Raw genomic sequence first — 24,545 nt, forward strand, 5'->3', positions numbered from 1 at the left:
CAATCCCTCCCAGCATCAGAGACTTTTCCAATGAGTCAACTCTTTGCATCAGGTGGCCAAAGTACTGGAGTTTCAGCTTTAGCATCATTCCTTCCAAGGAACACCCATGGCTGATCTCCTTTAGAATGGACTGGTTGGATCTCCCTGCAGTCCAAGTGACTCTCAAGTGTCTTCTCCAATACCACAGTTCAAAAGCATCAATTCATCAGCACTCAGCTTTCTTCACAGTCCAACTCTGACATCCATACATGACCACTGGAAAAATCATAGCCTTGACTAGATGGACCTTTGTTGGCAAAGTAATGTCTCTGCTTTTCAATATGCTATCTAGGTTGGTCATCACTTTCCTTCCAAGGAATAAGCGTCTTTTAATTTCATGGCTGCAGTCACTATCTGCAGTGATTTTGGAGCCCAGAAAAATAAAGTCTGACACTGTTTCCACTGTTTCCCCATCTATTTCCTATGAAGTGATGGGACCAGATGCCATGATCTTCATTTTCTGAATGTTGAGCTTTAAGCCAACGTCTTCACTCGCCACTTTCACTTTCATCAAGAGGCTTTTCAGTTCCTCTTCACTTTCTTCCAAAAGGGTGGTATCATCTCCATATTTGAGGTTATTGATATTTCTCCTGGCAATCTTGATTCCAGCTTGTGCTTCTTCCAGCCCAGCGTTTCTCATGATTTACTCTGCATATAAGTTAAATAAGCAGGGTGACAATATACAGCCTTGATGCACTCCTTTTAGTATTTGGAACCAGTCTGTTTTTCCATGTCCAGTTCTAATTGTTGCTTCCTGACCTGCATACAGGTTTCTCAAGAAGCAGGTCAGGTGGTCTGGTATTCCCATCTCTTGAAGAGTTTTCCACAGTTTATTGTGATCCACACAGTCAAAGGCTTTGGCATAGTCAATAAAGCAGAAGTAGATGCTTTGCTGGAACTCTCTTGCTTTTTCCATGATCCATTGGATGTTGGCAATTTGATCTCTGGTTCCTCTGCCTTTTCTAAAACCAGCTTGAACATCTGCAAGTTCACAGTTCACGTATTGCTGAAGCCTGGCTTGGAGAATTTTGAGCATTACTTTACTAGCGTGTGAGATGAGTGCAATTGTGCGGTAGTTTGAGCATTCTTTGGCATTGCCTTTCTTTGGGATTGGAATGAAAACTGCCCTTTTCCAGTCCTGTGGCCACTGCTGAGTTTTCCAAATTTGCTGGCATATTGAGTGCAGCACTTTCACAGCATCATCTTCCAGGATTTGAAATAGCTCACCTGGAATTCTATCACCTCCACTAGCTTTGTTCATACTGATGCTTTAAGGCCCACTTGACTTCACATTCCAGGATGTCTGGCTCTAGGTGAGTGATCATACCATCATGATTATCTTGGTCATGAAGATCTGTTTTGTACAGTTCTTCTGTGTATAATTGCCACCTTTTCTTAATATCTTCTGCTTCTGTTAGGTCCATACCATTTCTGTCCTTTATCCAGCCCATCTTTGCATGAAATGTTCCCTTGGTATCTCTAATTTTCTTGAAGAGATCTCTGGTCTTTCCCATTCTGTTGTTTTCCTCTATTTCTTTGCATTGATAACTGAGGAAGGCTTTCTTATCTCTTCTTGCTTTTCTTAGGAACTCTGTATTCCGATGCTTATATCTTTCTTTTTCGCTTCTCTTCTTTTCACAGCTATTTGTAAGGCCTCCCCAGACAGCCATTTTGCGTTTTGTAACAGGCAAATTTGGCCTTGGAATACAGAATGAAGCGTGGCAAAGACTAATAGAGTTTTGCCAAGAAAATGCACTGGTCATAGAAAACACCCTCTTCCAACAACACAAGAGAAGACTCTACACATGGACATCACCAGATGGTCAACACCGAAATCAGATTGATTATATTCTTTGCAGCCAAAGATGGAGAAACACTACACCATCAACAAAAACAAGACCAGGAGCTGACTGTGGCTCAGATTATGAACTCCTTACTGCCAAATTCAGACTGAAATGAAGAAAGTAAGGAAAACCACTAGACCCATTCAGGTATAACCTAAATCAAATCCCTTATGATTATACATTGGAAGTGAGAAGTAGATTTAAGGGACTAGATCTGATAGATAGAGTGCCTGAGGAACTATGGACGGAGGTTCGTGACATTGTACAGGAGACAGGGATCAAGATCATCCCCATGGAAAAGAAATGCAAAAAAGCAAAATGGCTGTCTGGGGAGGCCTTACAAATAGCTGTGAAAAGAAGAGAAGCAAAAAGCAAAGGAGAAAAGGAAAGATATAAGCATTTGAATGCAGATTTCCAAAGAATAGCAAGAAGAGATAAGAAAGCTTTCCTCAGCGATCAATGCAAAGAAATAGAGGAAAACAACAGAATAGGAAAGACTAGAGATCTCTTCAAGAAAATTAGAGATACCAAGGGAACATTTCATACTTACATATAGATATCTACATATTACAGATATCTAAATATTAATTAGTCTTAAAATACAATATATTGTATGTGTAGTATTTTTTAGATATGCTTATACACTGGGAATAAAGAGGTGAACAGAGCAAACTGAGAGCTCAGTTTCAACAGGAAGGGGCAGTAAATGTCAATTATAAAGTAATTTCAGGCAATAGATTTTTGCTATGAAGAAAAAAGATGAAGTTAAATGAATAGTGATGAACAAGGTTCTTTTATAGCTATTTGCTTAGGGAAAGCCTTTCTAGTAAACTGGTATTTAATCAGAGTCAGAAAAAAACTAAGGGAAGAAGATAATTCAGTGCGGAAGAAGAAGCATAATCAAAGACTATTATGACCCAGAGATGTACACAGTGGCTAGTTGGCTCAAGACAAGTAAGTAAGTGAGTAAATGGGAGCACAATACAAAAATGAGGAAGAATAGGGACTTGGTGGTGGAGGGTCAAGTCTCTTAACTGACATACTTGACTGTTGGGTATTTTTGGACAGGAGAGGGATGCGATCTGTATATTGTTTAAAAAAGAAAACATGATTCTGAAAAATAGATGACAGGAAAAGGAGACATACAAAGAAACTCATTTTTATATAAATGAATGATTACAAGAAAAATATTTTATGTTTAATTAAATTATAAATAATTACTTGATATTTCTAATCCTTTTCTAACATATTTCCCTTCATCAATACATTCATTATTTAACTTACTCATCTACTTATTTTATTAAAAGTATTGAAATCTGTTCTGGTCTTGCACTATACTGGATGCTAGAAAATCAACAAAAATCAAGAGAGATGTGATTTACATGGAGAAAATAAAAAATAGTAACAATGTAATACAGTAACAATGACGAGAACCTGTTGTTCTTTTAATCACTAAGTTCTGCCTGCCTCTTTTGTGATCCCATGCACTGCAGTCCTCCAGGCTCCTCTGTCCTTGTAATTTTCCAGGCAAGAATACTGGAATGGTTTGCCATTTCTTCCTCCAGGGAATCTTCCTGACCCAGGACTGAAAATATGTGTCTCCTGCATTGGCAGGCAGCTTATTTTACCATTGAGCCACCTGGGAAGCCTGTGAAAAGTACAGTGATGCAAATCAACAAATGGTATTTATCAAACACCCAAAGAAACAGTAGGGTACGAAATTTTTATTTTTATTAATTCCTGTTTGTTCTAGTCCAGCTTCTTCATTTCTCCCATTCAGTCTTAGGCCATCCATATTCCCCAGGCAAATTTGTCTGTATTTTGAATTTCTTGTTTTGTCTACTTCAGTCTGTCTGGGCTTGCTCCAGCTGTGTAGGGGGGGGCTTTGGAGCATTATTAAAGGGACTTAACTATGTGTTTGCAGTTTATTAGAGAGAAAGTGTTAATTTGTTTCTTAGCATTTTTAATTAGTTCTGGAAACCTCTAAGCATCTTTGCAGTAATTCCAGGGAAACTAGGGCTTTGCGGTGAGTAGAGTGATCTTCTAACTACCTTTTCAGACCTTCTGGCCTGATCTGCCTCTTGTGGTAAAAACAGAAGGAAAAAAAAAAAAAAAAATCAGGGTTCTTACTGCCTGTTTGTATTTATAGCTGTTTGTTTTTTTTTTTTAATTGCATTCAAGAGACTATTCTCCTGAAAGGAAGGATTATATCACACCAACAGATGTCATCATCCATCTAATCTTTGAAGTTTGATTTTCTTGCAAAAGTGATTGTTCTGGAAATACTGAAGATTATTCATTAGGAAGGCTATACATTCCTAATAGTGTATCAGCTTATTAGCTGTGCATTTGCATAAACTAGAAGTATTATAATAATACTTATTACAAAAGCTATTATCATTGTCATATGTAAAATATGTCTACTTTATAGTTTTTATAAATACATTTTTACATTAAACAAAAAATGTTCAAATAGTGTTTAATTGTGATTCTTGCACCTATATAAAATGAACAGATGGTGACATTTTTATTTAATGTATTTATTAAGAAGGGAACTGATAACATATGAACTCAGGTTTGTTTGCTTGTTGCTCCAAGCTAAAAAGCCAATACTCGAAAGACAAGTGTTGGTAGGATAAAAAGTTGCTTTAATCAGAAAAGCTAGCAACTTGCAGAAGAGGAATATCCCAAAAAACAACTTCAAAGATTCTGCTCAGTCAAAAACATTTTTAAAGATAAAAGGGGAAGTAATCTCCTCTAATCATTAAGGCAGGAGGCCAAGCTCTGCTACTCTCCGTTGTATGCGGGTTGGCTGACTTCCTCAGGAGCTTTCTTTAGATACTGTATGTTCACACAGTTTGTTCAGGAGATTATTGAGGCGGAAGCTAGGGAAGAGATCTGACCATTTGTTAATTACTTGACTCATTCTACTTTGAATCACAGAAAGAACACACAAGTTAGGCAGGTATTGTGAGATCAAAAGATTTGAAAGGTATGCTTGGCCAGAGATGAGTAGAGCATGGGGGCTGGGGAGGTGGTGGGGTGCCTGGTTTAACATTAGCTTTACTAAAGTGGGCCTCCCACAGAGAGCTCTTTCCTGCCAAAAGCTGCTTACACGGCTGGTACCAAGAAGAATTTGAGCAGAAACATATATTAGAAATAGGGAATTGTGCGATACATTTACAGATAGATGCAGAATGGATATCCATCTAATTGTCAAGTCTATTGCACCAGACTCCATTAAGTTTGAAACTCAATCGATAATATTGTTGCGGAAAGACAGACTCCCTTCCAGGGTCCTAGAGTGGGCTCTTGTCTAACACTCAGAAAAGAATTGTCCAAGGAGACACATGAGCTGATAAAGCAAGAGATTTTATTGGAAAGGCACCAGGGCGGAGAGCAGTAGGGTAAGGGAACCCATGAGAACTGCTATGCCACATGGCTTACAGTCTTGGGTTTTATGGTAATAGGATTAGTTTCTGGGCTGTCCTTGGCCCATCATTCTGATTTGGATTCCTTCCTGGTGGTGCACATATTGTTCAGCCAAGATGGATGCCAGGGAGAAGGATTCTGGGAGGTGGTGGGACACACGGTGTCTCCTTTCAACCCTTCCCGGACTCTTCTGATTGGTGGTGGCTTACTAGTTTCGTGCTCCCTCCTAGGACCTCCTGTCATAAAACAACTCATGCATGTAGTTACTATGGTGCCTGGCCAGGTGGGCAGTTTCAGTCGGTGTGCTTCCCCTAACAATACTTTGCATTATTATCAGTTTGCTACATTATAGAGTTGTAAAACATTTGACAACGAAATGCAGAGAAATGCAGGGGTATCTGTACAACATATCTGCTAGTCTTCTTTTACACTGAAGGAGGAAACAGACAGAACAGGCTCTGTCTTGAAAGCAGGGCTCCATCTTGGGCTGGACTGTGGACTTTGAGCTATATGCCCAATATCTATGGAAAGGACCAACCGACTGGAAAACCAGACCTCCCCAGATGGGAGAGGCCCAGGGCTCATACCTAGACTCTCCTTCACCTAAAAGAATACCCAAATTGTCTGTGTAACCAAATAGAATCATAAATTCTATTATGCTTATTGGAGTATGACCACAGGCCTATTGCTAATTGTCCCCTGTTAACTACCTAGGCTTAAGGCATATGAATCACGGGTTAACTTTGATTGTATCTTTCTTTTCCTTTGTTCAGACTAGTTTCAGGGAATTTGGGGAGGTGGGTTTGGGCAAGTACACTTAGGGTATATAAGGTTTTCACAAAAACTGGTCGGGGTCCTTGGCTAAGAGGAGACTCTGCCTTGGGCCCGCCGGTGTAATAAACTGCACTCCACTATCTGCATTGTCCTTCTGAGTGAGTTTGTTTCCAACTCACCCTTCTTCAACTTGGGAAGATAATAATTCCAAAGAACTATAACTTTTAATCACAAAATCAACCTGATCACATTAGATTTGGCCTGATTAGTACATACGTATTGTTGTGAAGAGTTGGACATGACTGAGGAACTAAGCACAGCCAACACAGAAAGAGTGTTAATTTACTATATAGACTTCCTTAAGTTTATTTTGTAAAATCTACAGCCATATAGTAGTGAACTGTTACTAAGACAACAGAATTAACCACGGGCTGAAAGTTTTCATAAGGAATTTGAGATTGGACTGTCAAAGATCTCTATTATGTGATATCCTGAGGCTAGGAAACTAAGTCCAAGAGAATAGCAAACTATCTCATGAACTAAAACCAAAAAAAAAAAAAAAAGTACTGGAAAACCCTTATTCAGCATATTGGTATGATCTGAATGTCATCTAAGCAATGTCAACCCAAATCCTATACCCAGGAGTCTGTTCTTTGAAATGTCAAACAGTTTTTGTTTTCTACAAGAAAATATTTTTATTACTTGAGAGAAACTAGTCCACAAAAAATAAATAATAGTTCATGCTGATTTATTTATAACCCATTATAACACATTTTAGATAACAAAAAAGCGTGCAATACAAAAAAATTAGTTTACAGCTGCAGATTTTTCCATCAGATTTGCATTTGAATCAGATGTTCAGTATGTGTCAGGTAATAATTACTAAGTTCAATAATAACGCAGGTAAAATGCTAGTACACTACGTAGCACAGAATTATATCTTAGCACACTTCAGTTGAATATTGAATATTGATTGTGTAAGTCAATATGAATGTATTTTAGAGCAGGTAAATAAAATTACCAAATGTATTGTTGTTGTTGTTCAGTCGCTAAGTCATGTCTGAATCTGTGACCTGTGGACTGTAGCAGACCAGGCTTCCCTGTCCTTCACTATCTCCCAAAGTTTGCTCAAACTCATAGGCATTGACTCGATGATGCAACCCAACCATCTCATCCTCTTTTTCTCCTTCTCCTTTTGCCTTCAATCTATCTGAGCATCAGGGTATTTTCCAATGAATTAGCTCTTCCCATCAGGTGGCCAAAGTATTGGAGCTTCAACTTCAGTATCAGCTCTTCCAGTGAATATTCAGAGTTGATTTCCTTTAGGAAAGATTGGTTTGATTTACTTTCTGTCCAAGGAATGCTTCGATGCTCAGCCTTCTTTATGATCCAACTCTCACAACAGTATAGTACATGACTACTGGAAAAACTATAGCTTTGACTGTATGCCCATCTGTCACCAAAGTGATGTCCCTCTTTTTAATATACTGTCAGCAATACATGAACCATGAAATTCCAGATGTTCAAGCTGGTTTTCGAAAAGGCAGAGGAACCAGAGATCAAATTGCCAACATCCGCTGGATCATTGAAAATGCAAGAGAGTTCCAGAAAAACATCTATTTTTTTTCTTTATTGACTATGCCAAAGCCTTTGACTGTGTGGATCACAACAAACTGTGGAAAATTCTTCAAGAGATGGGAATACGAAACCACCTGACCTGCCTTTTGACAAATCTGTATTCAGGTCACAAAGCAATAGTTAGAACTGGACATGGAACAACAGACTGGTTCCAAATAGGAAAAGGAGTACGTCAAGGCTGTATATTGTCACCCTGCTTATTTAACTTATCTGCAGAGTACATCATGAGAAATGCTGGGCTGGAAGAAGCACAATCTGGAATCAAGATTGATCAATAACCACAAATATGCAGATGATACCACTCTTATGGAAGAAAGTGAAGAACTAGTGAGCCTCTTGATGAAAGTGAAGGAGGAGAGTGAAAAAGTTGGCATAAAGCTCAATATTCAGAAAATTAAGAAAATGGCATCTGGTCCTGTCACTTCATGGCAAGTACATGGGGAAACAGTGGAAAGAGTGACAGACTTTATTTTTGGGGGCCCTCAAATCACTGCAGAAGTGATTGCAGCCATGAAATTAAAAGATGCTTACTCCTTGGAAGGAAAGTTATGAGCAACCTAGATAGCATATTCAAAAACAGAGACATTACTTTGCCAACAAAGGTCCATCTAGTCAAGGCTATGGTTTTTCCAGTGGTCATGTATGGATGTGAGAGTTGGACTATAAAGAAAGCTGAGCCTCGAAAAACTGATGCTTTTGAACCGTGGTGTTGGAGAAGATTCCTGAGAGTCCCTTGGACTGCAAGGAGATCCAATCAGTCCATCTTAAAGGAGATCAGTCCTGGGTGTTCATTGGAAGGAATGATGTTGAAGCTGAAACTCCAATACTTTGGCCACCTGATATGAAGAGCTGACATTTGAAAAGACCCTGATGCTGGGAAAGATTGAGGGCACGAGAAGAAGGGGACGACAGAGGATGAGATGGTTGGATGGCATCACCGACTCAATAGACATGAGTTTGGGTAAATTCCTAGAGTTGGTGATGGACAGGGAGGCCTGGATGTTGTGGTCCATGGGGTCATAAAGAGTCAGACACAAATGAGCTACTGAGCTTTCCTTCCAAGGAGGAAACATCTTTGAATATCATGGCTCCAGTCACCATCCAGTGATTTTGGAGTACAAGAAAATGAACTCTGTTACTGTTTCCACTTTTTCCCATCTATTTGTCATGAAGTGATGGGACCCTATGCCTTGATCTTGGTTTTTTGAATGGTGAGTTTCAATCCAGCTTTTTCATTCTCCTCTTTCACCTTCATCAAGTGGCTCTGTTGTTCCTCTTTGCTTTCTGCCTCACATTATCTACATATGTGAGGTTGTTGATATTTCTCCCAGCTTTCTTGATTCCAGCTTGTAAGTCATCCAATCTGGCATTTCACATGGTGTACTCTGCATATAAGTTAAATAAGCAGGGTGACAATATAACAGCCTTGACGTATTCCTTTCCCAATTTTGAATCAGTCCATTGTTCCATGTCCTGTCCTAACTGTTGCTTCTTGACCTGCGTACAGGCTTCTCAAGAGTCAGGTAAGGTGGTCTGGTATTCCCATTTCTTTTACAGTTTTCCACAGTTTGTTGTGATTCACACAGTCAAAGACTTAGCATAGTCAATAAAGCAGGAATAGATGTTTTTCTGGAATTCCCTTTCTCTATGATCCAATAAATGTTGGTAATTTGATCTCTGGATCCTCTGCTTTTCTAAATCCAGTTTGTACATCTTGAAATTTTCAGTTTATCTATAGCTAAAGCCTAGCCTGAAGGATTTTGATCATTACCTTGCTATCATGTGAAATAAATGCTACTGTATTGCAGTTTGAACATTCTTTGACATTGCCCTTCTTTGGTATTGGAATGAAAACTGACATTTTCCAGTCCCATGGCCACTGCTAAGTTTTTCAAATTTGCTGACATTTTGAGTGCAGCACTTTAACAACATCACCTTTTAGGGTTTTAAATAGCTCCGCTGGAATTCCATCATCTCCACTAGCTTTATTGTAGTAATGTTTCCTAATGCCCACTTGACTTCATACTCCAGGATGTCTGGTTCTCAGTGAGTGACCAGAGCATCATGGTTACATAGTAATAAAAAATTCCATCAGTAGTATTCTCACTAAATACTTACATGATCAGTAAATCTATCTCCCCCAACCCTGACCCCCACAAAATTACTGGAGTAACTCATTAGAAACTAAGAGAATTGAGTAGTTCTTTAAAGTTGTTAATTTCAATTCAGTTAAATTTTGGAAAACATGTTTGAAAAATGATGATTTTAATTTAAGAGTGAATGCTCTTAAATAATTCCTGGTGACATAGTTTCAGAGCAATACTAATTATTTATTAAAGCCATGTTTGAGTAAAGCAACAAAATCACAACAAACACTGATAATGTGTTTATTTTGATATTTTCTGTGGAAGGAGGAGGAAAGGAGTCATGTCCATTATCTCAAAGCAATTTAAACTCATTAATGGTTCAAAATGCGCTTTGCTCTATATTTTTCTATACTGACCTGTGATGACATGCAAGGAATTAATTTCTTATACTCAGACAGTATAGTAAGCTAAATGTTTAAAGGAGTAAGACAGACAGTGGGATTATTTTCACACTATGGTAATCTTCTGATTAGCTGTAAATAATTTTTTTTTCAATAGACCATTTAGAAATAAATCAGTGAAAAAAAAAAAGAAATAAATCAGTGTCCATTTTTCTTTCATAACTGTCCAATTTCAAAAGAAGATATTTCTACCTTTTCATGCTCTTAAAAGGAAACTCACTGCTGTTCTTAATATATTCTGTTTTCTTTATTTTCAACATCATTATCATCATCATTATTTTTTTTGTTGTTCTTGAGAATACAGCTAGCTCTGTGTATCCTCAGGTTCTGAATCCAGAGATTCAACCAATTGTGTATCAAAAATATTTTTTTTAAAAATCCAGAAAGTTCCAAAAAGCAAAACTTGAATTTGACTTACTGTGACAACTATCTACCTAACCTTTACAATGAGCTTATGTCTATTTATATCGAATTTTGCATTGCATTAGGAATTATAAGTAATCTGGAAATGATTTAAAGTATAGGAGGATCTGTATAAGTTATATAAAAATACTGTGACATTATATATAGAGGACTTGAGCATTGTAAATTTTGTTATTTGCAGGGAGTACTGAACTCACCCCCAGAGGATACCAAGGGTCAACTTACATCCTTCCTATCTAACCATAGGATATTCTCTTAGGTTTCATATACACTTTTTGATTCCAAGAAATGAAATATTAATCATGGATACCTCATATCACACTTTATGTAATGTATATACATAATTTTATATAAGTGGTTATATATATATATCATTATTTTAATCTTTCACTGAATTTATGCTGAAAGCAATAACACAAAATGTTGAACATATCCTTTTATGTCAGATACATCTTCATGGTAGCATTAGAATTCTACATATGATTTCTAATTATCCCTATACAAATCTAACATTTTATAAAATGAATGCATTTCTGAAAACCAACTTTCAGAAGTATCATCTTTCAAATACTCTTTCACACTCATTAATTACATGGCTATTAGAATGAATTTTGGGGTAAAATGAATAATTCTTATAGAGATCAAAAAAGTTTCAAATTGATGTCTGTGCTTCAAGAATTCATATTTTCAGGTAAAAGAAAAAAAAAACTGCTTGTAGTGAGGAACACCTATAAGCATCTTTGTAAGTTGGAAATCTTTTGAGATTGTTAAGGCTTTATAATGATTAATCATGTAAAAATATTTATGTAATTTCTAAATAGTTGCCAAAATGTACCTTTCTTATATGTTAAAAATCATAAATTTTTTAGCATTGATAGAAACTTTTTAATAAGGCATAATAATAAAAAATAATAAATGCTATGATCTGTTTTTAATCTAAATTTACAGCAATCATGTCTGTGATATTACTTTTATATTTCATAATATGTATATTATATAAATATGTGTATGTATAAATATACCCAAAAACATCTTTAAAATTCCAAATCCCAAAGTAACTTTCAAATTGAGTTTTAAAAATTAAAACCACTAAGAGGAATTAAATGAATGTAGTATGACACATCATTTGATTAAATTTTATTTTACAGAAGCAACCTCTCAAATTCATAAATGTTGGGGCAAAACAGGAAAACCAATCTGAGTACAAAACTCAGGCCTTAACTACTAAACAATGATAGTATTATTATAATGTTAAGTGTATTTATCCCTTTTATGGTCTTTAGAAAACTATTTTAATATACTCACAGAAAATGATATCACAAAAGATACCCATTAAAGGCTTAATTTGCTGGGATAGTTGTAATGGTGGTTTTTAATTTCAGCTGTCAGAGGTCAGGAAAATGTGTCTCTTGTTTTGAAATCTTTAAAGGAGGAGGAGCAGTCGTGCTAGAGATTAAATGATTAAGAAAAAGATAATATTAGACTAATAGTAATTGGTATTATTTCTCTTTTTTAAAATAACCCACTTGAAATTAATCCTGGTGGTAAGCTTTCTGTTTCCACTCACTATTTCAAGTTGATCTTTAAACTGGAGATAGTCCAGTCATGTTAGATGTACTTGCTCAACATTGTGGTCCTCACCCAAGATCTTCAGTTTACTGGTAGGGCATCCTTGGAAAACTTATCTCACTTCTCTAAACCTTACTTTTCTAAAAAAAAAATAAAATAAAAAAAAATAAACCTTACTTTTCTAAACTGTAAATGCAGAATGACAATGATGATACTTAACTTGCAAATTTTTTATGAAGATTAAATAAATCATGCTTTCAATTCAGAGACTGGCATTTTTTGGTATTCAGTTAGCATTTCCTGGTGGCTCAGATGGTGAAGAATCCGCCTGCAATGCTGGAGACCCAGCTTCGATCCCTGGGTCAGGAAGATCCCCTGGAGAAGGGAATGGCTACCCACTCCAGTATTCCTGCCCAGAGAATTCCATGGACAAGGGAGCCTGGCGGGTTACAGTCCATGGGGTCACAAAGAGTTGGACAGGACTGAACGAATAACACTTTCACTTCCAATTAGCATTAATATTTAATGTCATTTGGTTCTCTTCTTGTTGGTTGTTTTAAGAAGTTGGTAATATAAATTCACTGTTACACTTTTCTAATTATTTTCAAACAAAACTAATCTATATACACAAATACCATATGTCATGCCAAAAAAAAAAAAAAAAACTCAGGAGACCAAGGGTCACATTTGGGAGATCACTTTCAAAATTAAAGGTACAATTGATGATCAGGGATAAGGAAACATTTATTCACAATTATATTAACCCCCAAAGAGAGCATTGCTTGAATATATTATTTCAATCCTGACTTTATTTTCAGAACTTCGTGTTTCTGCATGCATGCCTGCCTAGTTGCTCGGTTGTGCGTAACTTTTTGCAACCCTTTGGACTATACCCCTCCAGGCTTCTCAGTCCATGGGATTCTCCAAGCAAGAATATTGGAGTGAGTTGCCATGCCTCCCCCAGGATATCTTCCCAACCCAGAAATCAAACCTGTGCCTCCTGTGCTTCTTGCGTTGCAGGTGAATTCCTTACCTGCTGTGCCATCAGGGAAGCACTTGTGTTTCTATATGACTGCAATAAATTGATTGTTTAATTATCCAAGTCCATATCAAATTAGTTGACATGTCAATAGATTGACAAATGTCAATAAATTAGTTGCTTAATTATCCAAGTCCATATAAAGAAGCAACAGTTAGAACTGGACATGGAAAAACAGACTGGTTCCAAATAGGGAAAGGAGTACATTAAGGTTGTATATTGTCACCCTGCTTATTTAACTTATATGCAGAGTATTTCATGCAACATGCAGGGCTGGATGAAGCAGAAGCTGGAATCAAGATTGCCAGGAGAAATATCAATAACCTCAGATACACAGATGACACCACCCTTATGACAGAAAGCAAAGAAGAACTAAAGAGCCTCTTGATGAAAGGGAAAGAATAGAGTGAAACAGTTGGCTTAAAAGCTCAACATTCAGAAAACAAAGATCATGGCATCTGACCCATCATTTCATGGCAAATAGATGGGGAAACAATGGAAGGAGTGACAGACTTTATTTTGGGGGGCTACAAAATCACAGCAGGTTATGACTGCAGCCATGAAATTAAAAGACACTTGTTTCTTGGAAGAAAAGCTATGACCAACCTAGACAGCATATTAAAAAGCAGAGACATTACTTTGCTGACAAAGGTCCATCTAGTCAAAGCTATAGTTTTCCCAGTAGTCACGTATGGATATCAGAGTTGCACTATAAAGAAAGCTGAGCACCAAAGAATTGATGCTTTTGAACTGTGGTGTTAGAGAAGACTCTTGCGAGTCCCTTAAACTGCAAGGAAATAAAAAACCAGTCAATCCTAAAGGAAATCAGTTCTGAATATTCATTGGAAGGACTGATGCTGAAGCTGAAACTCCAATACTTTGGCCACCTGATCAGAAGAACTAACTCATTAGAAAAGACCCTGATGCTGGGAAAGATTGAAGGCAGGAGGAGAAGGGGAAGACAGAGAGTTAGATGGTTAAATGGCATCACTGACTTGATGGACATGAGCTTGAGCAAGCTCCCAGAGTAGGTGATGAATAGAGAAGCCTGGTGTGCTGCAATCCATAGGGGGTCACAAAGAATTGGACGAGATTGAGTGACTGAACTGAACTGATGTCAAACTAACTTGGCTAAACCTACATGTTCATAGTTTTTCTCAACCAGTGCAGTCAAGAAAATATCTCAGAGACTTTTTAGTGTTTTATATAAATAGAGAAGAGTCATCTTATGAAAGTAATTAAATAAGATAAAGCAATACTAAGAGAGACCATTTTAAAATATATCCAGGGACAGAGGCTGGTGTTTTCTGGATTGACTGCTGGTATCATCTAGCTTAGCTTTCTTGTTTGCAGATGCATTAGAGCAGATTATTAGAATCTGTCTAAACTCTATACATAAACATCTCCTCTTGTTATTCACTCCCTAAGTCGAATCCCACTCTTTGTAGACCCTATGAACTGCATCACATCAGCCTTCCTGTCCTTAAATATCTCCTGGATTTTGCTCAAATTCATTTCCATTGAATGGATGATGCTATCTAATCATCTCATTCTCTGTTGCCTCCTTCTCCTTTTGCCTTAAATCTTTCCTAGCATCAGGATCTTTTCCAAAAGTTAGCTCTTCACAACAGGTAGCCAAAGTATTGGAGCTTCAGCTTCAGAATCAGTCTTTCCAATGAATGTTGATGCCTTTAGGATTGACTGGTTTGATCTCCTTGCCGTTCAAGGGACTCTCAAGAGTCTTCACCAGCACCACATTTTGAAACCATCAATTCTTTGACACTCAGGCCTCATCTGTACATGACACTCAGGCCTCATCTGTCCAGCTCTCACATCTGTACATGAGCACTGGAAAAACTATAGCTTTGACCATATGGACCTTTGTTGGCAAAGTGATGTCTCCACTTTTTAAACATCTCCTCTAGTGTACAATTTTTCCACATTATTTTCTACGGAGTATGGAATGATGCAGTGTCTAGTGATGTGTGGGACTCAGCATTACAATTTGTTTATCCATTCTAAAAATGATGACCAGTCTTGAGCATTTGTTAGGATAGAATCATAGTCTCCCTTTTTTCTCACTGAATTTTGCGTAAGTATGAAGACAAAATAGAAACTAGTTCTAGAATGTTCTATGAAAAATATGTAAATTTAATAATAATAATTGTGAAAACTGCCATCCTCTGAGAGCTTTGGGTTATGACAATAATATTTCTTTTCATCTAGGAGTAACAGCAATAACAAGAAGTTGGTTTTTAACTGACTAGTATTTAACTAAGTACATTGTATAGATCTCATGGTAGGCTGATAACTTCCCTCCAAAAAGGCTCAGGTCTTTATCTCTGAGACCTATGAATGTTACTTTATATGGCAAAAGGGACTTTTCAGATATGATTAAGTTAAGGATATCGAGATGGGGAGTTTATCCTAGATTATCCTGGTGCAGTAATCCCAGTGTAATCATGAGTCCTTATAAAGGAAATTTATAAGGGAAAGGAAAGCAGAACAAAGAATGATGAAATCAGAGGTTGGAGTGAGGCAATTATGTGTGGAAGGGGGACTTGAACCAAGTAAATATGGCAGCATCTAGAAGCTGGAATTGTGTTCTTTTTCCAGTAGTCATGTATGGATGTGAGAGTTGGACTATAAAGATAATTGAGCGCTGAAGGACTGATGCTTTTGAACTGTAGTGGTGAAGAAGAATCTTGAGAGTCTCTTGGACTGCAAGGAGATCAAACCAGTCCATCTTAAAGGAAATCAGTTCTGAATATTCATTGGAAGGACTGATGCTGAAGCTGAAACTCCAGTACTTTGGCCACCTGATGTAAAGAGCTGACTCCTTGGTAAAGACTCTGATGCTGGGAAAGATTGAAGGCAGGAGGAGAAAGGGACGACAGAGGATGAGATGGTTGGATGGCATCACTGACTCAATGGACACGAGTTTGAGCAAGCTCCAGGAGTTGGTGTTGGACAGGGAAGCCTGGCACACTGCAGTCCATGGGGTCGCAAAGAATCGGACAGGACTGAGAGACTGAACTGAACTGAGAATCTGGCAAAGACAGGGTAACCAGTTCTCCTGTAGAGCCTCCACAAGGAATACAGCTCTGTTGACAGTTTACTTCTAGCCTAGCGAGACCCATTTGGGACTTCTGACCTCCAGAATATGTGGTAATAAATTTGATTTAAGTCACTAAATTTGTGGTAACTTGTTGCAATAGCAACAGGAAAATACGGTCTTCTTGATAGAACTCTAATATTTTTCATACAGTGAATGGTTGAATTGTGTCTGTCCCTGGGTTTAAAATAGCCTTTAGTCTAATAGGAATTATAAATTACTTGCCAGTCATATTTGCAAGTTATATTTGTTTCTCATCCTTTCCTGTTTTATATTTGATAATAGAAATATATTTTTAAAAGTATACAGGTATTTTTAAAAAGAACAGAATATTTAGCACTTCGTACTGATAAGGCTTCATAAGAGTAATCACTTTCTGAGTTGGTGAGAATCAGAATTATTTAAATGTTCTTTCTGTTCCACATTTTTACTATAACAAACCCAATGCTCCCTTACAAGGCTGGTATTAGCATCACAGAAGATGTCATTCACCCTTTTGGCTCTGATATTTATAAATTTACTTTTTCTATATTGCCTTTACTTTGTGGTTTGCTAGGAATGCATTGTGAAGAAAACATGGTGAAGTCATGGTAATAGCAACTTACATTAAGTGTTCAATTCCAAGAGTCCTCCCTGCTCCAGTTTTGTCTTCTGTATTAAAAGGGGCTGACAGAAGTATGCATGAACATGGCCAAATTCAAATTAGAGAGCAGTTACTTTTATTAAATTTTGCAGGCATTTGAAGAAGGTTGAACATGGAAGAAGTAACTAACAGGAAAGACAAGCTGATTGTGTCCTTTGGAGTCTCACTGGTGTCCTTATCTTACTGAACTTCCCAAGGGCAGGATTCTGGTCATAGGCTTTAACCAGCTGAATTAATTTAGCTATTCTATAGTTTCTCTAAAAGAGGCATTTTGAAGGAGCTGCTGGAGTCTATAGGGCTTATAAATTTAAGCTGTTTTAAATAACAAAAACATTGATTTACTTAGATTTTATGTTTATTTGGGATGAGAAAGTTGAAAAATTCTGAAGACCAAGCAAAAATAGAGTTAATTCTCCCTCAACTAACCCTGGGTATAACCACAGATCAGATATCTCAATCTGTTAAATTGAGAATGCATTGCCTGTTTAGATATAAATGCATACTTAGCATCCTCAAACAACTGATTTTAAAACATACATACAAATCTTTGTTACCAGAGGCATATAGACTAAAAAAAAAAAAATACTAGTCTGATTTCAGTCAAATCTTGGTGGCTTGAAATGTTCACTCAAGGTGACTTTGTGTCTTAGCATTTTCATAATAATTCTATATTTTAACTCAGAGCAATTATACTTCTTTATTTTCTGTTTCTTTGATTTCTTTGAAGGGAACACATGGTAGCTTCTACATATCCACTGTAACTTTCTTTTCGGATACTAAGATAGTAAAGTAATAAACTGATATTTATCAACAATTCAGTTCAGTTCAGTTCAGTCCCTCAGTCATGTCCTACTCTTTGCAACCCATGGACTGCAGCATGACAGACTTCCCTGTCCATCACCAACTCCCGGAGCCTACTCAAACTCATGTCCATCACGTCAGTGATGCTATCCAACCATCTCATCCTCTGTCGTCCACTTCTCCTCCTGCCTTCAATCTTTCCCAGCATCAGGGTCTTTTCAAATGAGTCAGTTCTTTACATCAAGTGGCCAAAATACTGGAGCTCCAGCTTCAACAGCAGTCCTTCCAATGAATATTCAGAACTGATTTCCTTCAGGATGGACTGGTTGGATCTCCTTGCAGTCCAAGGGACTCTCAAGAGTCTTCTCCAACACCACAGCTCCAAAGCATCAATTCTTTGTTGTTCTACTTTCCTTATAGTCCAACTCTCACATCCAAACATGTCTATTGGAAAAACCATAGCTTTGATTAGATGGACCTTTGTTGGCAAAGTAATGCCTCTGCTTTTTAATATGCTGTCTAGGTTGGTCATAGCTTTTCTTTCAAGGAGCAAGCATCTTTTAATTTCATGGCTGAAGTCACCATCTGCAGTGATTTCGGAGCCCCAAAAATATAAAATCTGTCACTCTTTCCATTGTTTCCCCATCTGTTTACCATGAAGTGATGGGACCAGATGCCATGATCTTAGTTTTCTGAATGTTAAGCTTTAAGCCAACTTTTTCACTCTCCACTTTCACTTTCATCAAGAGGCTCTTTAGTTCTTCACTTTCTGCCTTAAGTGTGGTGTCATCTGCGTATCTGAGGTTATTGATATTTCTCCTGGCAATCTTGACTCCAGCTTGTGTTTCATCCAGCCCAGCATTTCTCATGATGTACTCTGCATATAAGTTAAATAAGCAGGGTGACATACACAGCCTTATGTACTCCTTTCCCAACTTGGAACCAGTGTGTTGTTCAATGTCCAGTTCTAACTGTTGCTTCTTGACATGCATGCAGATTTCTCAGGAGGCAGGTCAGGTGGTCTGGTATTTCTATCTAGTGTTTAAAGCCAGCAGAAGTTAGCTTGACCACCAAATGATCTCAGATAACGTTATATTTTCCTCCAGAATGACTCAGGGAAGATTGTGATGACAAGTAAATAAGGCAGGATGTAAAAAGTAAAAGTGTTTTAGTGTGATTTATCCAATTAATGGAAAATCCTCAACATCTCTTCAAACTGCTCTCTCCCATCCTCACTGCCATGACATAACTCAGGCCTCATTATTTCTAGTCTGGATTAATGAAATAGCTTCCTAACTGACATTCCTTGTCCTCAATCTTGTCCCTCTTCCTCTAATTTACCTTCTTTATAGTCACCGGTGATCTTTCTTACTCGGAAAATGCAACAACATCACTGCTTAAAAGTCTGCAGTGCCTTTAAGATAAGAGTGTAGGCTCTTAGTCATGTTATGCAATCCTTAGCTCACAAAGTAACCCTAATGGATCACTGTCTGACCCTAATCCATGCTATTCTTGAAGGTCTTTAATTACTCCATGCTTGGAAAATACCTTGCTCTCTTTCTTTTTTGTTTTCTCTATCTTTTTGACCTTCATATTTGCGTGACCCTCTTATAGAATCCCTTTTCCATCCAAGCCCTTCAGATTTACTTTTGATATCACCTCTCCTTTATTTTCAAGTTTTCTCTTCCCTAAAGTTTACTTTTCCTATCATAGCACTTATCGCAATGCATTGTATTTACTGGTTTAATTATCTTTCTATCTACGTATTTTGACTGTGTGATCTTTGTGACAATTTTATCTTCAGCCTCAGAAAAGTATGAGGATCAGTTTATTCATTTATTTTAGAATTTAATAAAGAGACATGTGAATATGTAAGACTTCTGGAAATGCATCAGAACTATAAAAATCAAAGGAACCTCCTATATATCAGATATCCATCCTCTTGTAAACTGTCTCCTTCCTTAAGTTCCTAACAAAGTGGCACTTGGTAATTAGGAGCGATTGGACTTAGGGAAAAACAAAAATAAAAACATCCCAATATTTTAGTAGCTTAGTATAGTAGGAACTTGTTTCTTGCCTATAGTCTCAGCTTATTAATCAAGATAGAGGTATGGCTTTTCTTCATATGATAATGTGGTAACTAAAGTTCTTTATACTTTATGACTATGTCACGCCCTGTGCTGTGCTGTTCTTAGTTGCTCAGCCGTGTCCAACTCTTTTCGACCCTATGGACTGTAGTCCACCAGGTTCCTCTGTCCATGGGGGATTCTCCAGGCAAGAATACTGGAGTGGATTCCCATACCTTCCTCCAGGGGATCTTCCCAACCCAGGGATTGAACCCAGGTCTCCCACATTGCAGGTGGATTCTTTACCGTCTGAGCCACCAGGATCAGAATACTGGAGCCCAAGAATCCTGGAATGGGTAGCTAATCCTTTCTCCAAGGAATCTTCCAGACCCAGGAATCATACTGGGGTCTCCTGCATTGCAAAAAGATTCTTTACCAGCTGAGCTACCAGGGAAACCCATGTTACCCTCTAGGAACATATAATTATTTGCATGCAGCTGGTCAAGGGGGAAGAGATGTAGGAGCTAAGTTTTAGATTTTAATGTGCCTGAATTTGACTTTACTACAAATCACAATCCATTGGCAACAATTCCATATAGTCTGCAAAGGAGGCTGGTGAAATTCTAGCCGTATGCCTAGAATTCAAGATGGATTTCTGTGGATGACATAGCTATCTCTTACAGGAAAACCAGCAGTTAGTACTCAGATACCCAACTCCTGGGGTTGTCCCTTTCTTTTACTATGTGCATGTAAAATAACATGGGCTTCTATCCCACGTGCTTGTTCAAAGCCCAGGCTTCCCCTAATGGTTTCCAGAATTCACACTTCTTATTTTGTAAATGCTTACCCTCTTTTTTAAAATTTTAAATGTATTTATTTTTTTCATTGAAGAATAGTTGTTTTACAAAATTGTGTTTGTTTCTGCCAAACATCAACATGAATCAGCCATAGGTATACTTATCTCCCCTCCCTCCTTGAACCTCCATCTCATCCATCTCCCTCCCCATCCCAGCCCTCTAGGTTGTTACAGAGCCCTGATTTGAGTTCCCTGAGTCATACAGCAAATTCCCATTGGCTATCTAGTTTACATTTAGTAATGTAAGTTTCCATGTCACTCTCTCCATAAACCCCACCCTTTCCTTCTTCCTCCCTCCTGTGTCTGTTCTTTATGCCTGTGTCTCCATTGCCACCCTGCAGCACTGGCAGTTTATTGTGAATCTCTGTACAGATTTGCATTAGAAGAGGAATTCGCTCTACTGGCCACACAGTTATCCTGGTTGAGTGTTCTTCGCATTCTGAGATACGTATTGCACTCATAAGGAAGGCAGATGCTTAAGAAGTTTTGCTTAGTCAGCAGTTTGAACTGAGCAATTTGCCTTTCTCTTTGATCTTAAATTTATATTAAAAGAAGAGATTTAAATCAACTTAATTTGGTGCTAATCTGAATGGTATGTCTGTAGTTTTTTTTTTTTTTTTTGAGTTCTCTCTTCAGTCTTCTTGTTATATGTTTACTTCCCATCTAGTGAAGCATTCCCCAGCCCAGACCTCTGTCACTTTTTTAGCAAAAGGCTTAATATGCTAAGCAAAGTGTATAGAATAACAAATAGAAATGTTATGAAAGAATGGAGATGAAACAGTGATGGTAAGTGAAATGAAATTGTTGAGGCCACTTTCCTTAGACTTGTATCTGGCAGGCATGGGCGATTCATGGTCCATCTATATATTCCGACACATTCCGATAGAAGACTTTGAGGTGACACAATGCAGGCATCTTCTGTCATCCAATTCAATAATATTTGGGGTCGTTGTGAGCTCCAACAGCAGACTGTCATAGACGTCTTCACCTCTCTGATCATCAGGATTAATTGTACTGTTCTGATAAGTCATCCAATGAAGAGAGAATACTTTTATAATAAAAGTAGAAAACCACATCTTAGGAGTACTGTATTCACTTAGAACATAGGAATTGCTTTTTCACAGTAGAAGAGAACCTGAATGATAGTCATGAAAAGCCTTAGAAAAATGTGTTTTAAGTTATTATTTCATATTCCCTTATGCCATGCCTGTCAGACTCCCTTGCTTCTCTACTTATCTGTATCTGTGTATGTGTATATGTGTGTATGTGCACAGCAAGGATGTTTGAGCCAGGGAACTGCTGCATAAGTTAATAATCTTCTATAATTTAAGCATTTAGTTTTGCTAGACAATCTGCTGTGAAAATATGGTCCAAGTATAGGTCTCTTTTCCCCTTTAATTTAGTCAGTCTTATCTGCCTTTTATCAAAAATTGTATCTGTCCTGTTCTTTATCCCAACAGACTTCTTAATATCTTGTTGCTTTCTTTTCTTTCTCTCTGACTACCCATACTCTCTGTTTTTCTTTTCTAAAGGAGAATATATGATCAGTATTAGGGGTTGAGCAAAATATTATAGTTGTTTCAATGACCACAGCCCTCACAATATTTTTTTTAAACATTTTCTGACTCTGGTCAACGGATAGATATAATTTTATAATTTTAGCAAACATCTTCAGAATAAAGACGTCAATGTCTCAAAATTCATGATAACATTTTTATAACTGCCAAAGCCTTTGACTGTGTGGCTCACAAGAAACTGTGGAAAATTCTGAAAGAGATGGGAATACCAGACCACCTGATCTGCCTCTTGAGAAATTTGTATTCAAGTCAGGAAGCAACAGTTAGAACTGGACATGGAACAAGAGAGTGGTTCCAAATAGGAAAAGGAGTTCATCAAGGCTGTATATTGTCACCCTGTTTATTTAACTTATATGCAGAGTACATCATGAGAAATGCTAGACTGGAAGAAACACAAGCTGGAATCAAGATTGCCAGGAGAAATATCAATAACCTCACATATGCAGATGACACCACCCTTATGGCAGAAAGTGAAGAGGAACTCAAAAGCCTCTTGATGAAAGTGAAAGTGGAGAGTGAAAAAGTTGGCTTAAAGCTCAGCATTCAGAAAACGAAGATCATGGCATCCGGTCCTACCACTTCATGGGAAGTAGATGGGGGAACAGTGGAAACAGTGTCAGACTTTATTTTTCTGGGCTCCAAAATCATTGCAGATGGTGACTGCAGCCATGAAATTAAAAGACGCTTACGCCTTGGAAGGAAAGTTATGACCGACCTAGATAGCGTGTTCAAAAGCAGAGACATTACTTTGCCAACAAAGGTTCGTCTAGTCAAGGCTATGGTTTTTCCTGTGGTCATGTATGGATGTGAGAGTTGGACTGTGAAGAAGGCTGAGCGCCGAAGAATTGATGCTTTTGAACTGTGGTGTTGGAGAAGACTCTCGAGAGTCCCTTGGACTGCAAGGAGATCCAATCAGTCCATTCTGAAGGAGATCAGCCCTGGGATTTCTTTGGAAGGAATGATGCTAAAGCTGAAACTCCAGTACTTTGGCCACCTCATGCGAAGAGTTGACTCATTGGAAAAGACTCTGATGCTGGGAGGGATTGGGGGCAAGAGGAGAAGGGGACGACAGAGGATGAGATGGCTGGATGGCATCACTGACTGGATGGATATGAGTCTGGGTGAACTCTGGGAGTTGGTGATGGACAGGGAGGCCTGGCGTGCTGTGATTCATGGGGTCGCAAAGAGTCGGACACGACTGAGCGACTGATCTGATCTGATCTGATATCTTATAAACCTACAGAAACAAATACCTAATAACGGTTTAATATTTTAAAGTTAATGTTAAGAATAACTTCATCTTAAGATTCAACTTTTATTTTTGCAATAACTCCTAACACTGAAGTTTGTTATGGTAAAAGTCATTTATGGGAACTTCCTTGGCAGTCCAGTGGTTAAGACTCCATGCTTCCATTGTAAAGAGCATGGGTTCGATTCCTGGTCGGGGAACTAAGATCCTTGCGTGCCTCTAGTGTAGCCAAAGGAAAAAAACAAAAACAAAAAAAGAGTCATTTAGGAAGTTAAGAATTAACTTAATGATTTCATTATTTTAATACTTTTAACAATGTTAGGATTGAAATTTTTGAGAAATAAAAAACTATTGGAAAAGAAAATTAACTTTTTCTTTACAAAATCTTATAAACAAATAGGGTACTCTAGAGATACTCCAAAGAGAATATTGAAAATCATTTTTAAAACAAAAGGCATAGATAACAGTATGTAAATATGTAGATTAAAATATTTCTAGATGTCATTAGGAAACAATCCAAGTTTCTTTTTAATACAAATGTATAACAAATAAAGTAGGACAAAGCTCCATTATACTTTATACATATCTGTGCTAGTAATGTAAAGTCTGTGGATTTCAGGATTCTGAGTATGAGTGTTGTGTGTGATGAGGGAGGGGGAGATAAGTAAACGTGAGTGTGGTGACTGGTGTGTATAATGTGATTTTGTTGTATGTTGGTGTTATGGGAGAATATGTGGTGTGTTATGGATGTGGAGTGTGTGTGTGTTTGGTGTGATTGACATGTGTATGTGGATGATATTATGTGTCTGTCATGTACATATCCTGTAACTAACATGAGCATGCTTTGTTAGTATGTACATATACACAATCATATCCTATATATACACTGCATCCTGTAGTATACTTTATATCCTTGACTAGTTGTCACTTTT

Source organism: Bison bison, unplaced genomic scaffold (assembly GCF_000754665.1).
Source record: "Bison bison bison isolate TAMUID 2011002044 unplaced genomic scaffold, Bison_UMD1.0 scf7180017864041, whole genome shotgun sequence".
Classification (NCBI taxonomy): Eukaryota; Metazoa; Chordata; class Mammalia; order Artiodactyla; family Bovidae; genus Bison; species Bison bison.